At 46.2% G+C, this 989-nt stretch overlaps 1 protein-coding gene across 1 annotated transcript in view; it reads right to left on the bottom strand.

Annotated features, from left to right (window-relative positions):
- stub1 (STIP1 homology and U-Box containing protein 1) overlaps window positions 1-782 on the bottom strand; it is an 8,063-nt gene extending 7,281 nt beyond the window's left edge. Inside the window, exon 1 of the mRNA XM_030769055.1 lies at window positions 536-782. The gene's annotated coding sequence lies outside the window, so the exon portion shown is untranslated. The remainder of the gene's footprint in view (window positions 1-535) is intronic.
- Between the last annotated feature and the right edge of the window lie 207 nt (window positions 783-989).

Genomic DNA, 989 nt, shown 5'->3' with positions numbered 1-989 from the left:
ACAAAACTTACGTGTTTAATGCGATATACTGGAAGTGCAATATACAAAGCGGGGTGGGTGTGCCCAAAAATACTTATCCAGTCGAGGATATCGCTAACCACAACAGAGAACAATCTGTTTGGTTAACCGTTCACTCTGATACTTGTCCGGCACGTAGCCAGTTACTGTCACATTACTGACATTAACTGGCAGTGTTTATGATCAGTGACGGGCTGCGGTAGGATATCCTGCTGATTCCCACAGCCAAGTGATGCTAACTTACGTCTCGGGCAGAAGGAAGCACATCACTGTCAAGAGGAAAGTGCCCTGGTCATGGCTAAGACTACATCAGCATCTAAGCAAGCAGATGAACATTAATTTATGACATCAACGTAAAAATTACTCCCAATTGGCTAATCTGACTTGCTACCCTAGCTAAGCTACGGGTGTCAAGACGTGCTAACGGTAGTAATCTGTACTAAATCTATCAGCCATTAACCTGATACCTACGTTTAAATGTCTTAAAGTGTTGGTTTGAAAAGTACCGTGGCCTTACCAGTCTGACACACAGTACAGTCTCCGCTGCCCAGGTGCTGCCTCCGGCCGATACTCAGGCGATATCGGGGTGCTAACCTTAGCTAGCTCACCGGTGGACCTAATATTTTGGCTTCTTTTTCTCCCCGAAAATATTGGAATATTCTCAAGTGAACCGATGAACACAGTTAAGACGACATATATGCGTACATATGGACGATTCCGTCCGCAAACTGGACATTTTTACTCCTCTAAAAGAGGAGCTAGCGAGGTCTTTTTCACTCAGCTTGTTTTGACTTGGTCTTGACGTCACGGGCCGCAAGCGGAAGTTGGATACCGACTCTGTTCGGTGCCCCCCCGGTCTCTCTCTCTCTCTCTCACACACACACACACACACACACACACAAAAAACCCCGACTCTATTCGGTTACGTAATTACGTCAACATCACCCTAAACCCGAGCAGCTGTCATAGAC

The sequence above is a fragment of the Chanos chanos genome, chromosome 3, assembly GCF_902362185.1.
Source record: "Chanos chanos chromosome 3, fChaCha1.1, whole genome shotgun sequence".
Lineage (NCBI taxonomy): Eukaryota > Metazoa > Chordata > Actinopteri > Gonorynchiformes > Chanidae > Chanos > Chanos chanos.
This window is presented reverse-complemented; position numbering and strand designations above follow the sequence as displayed.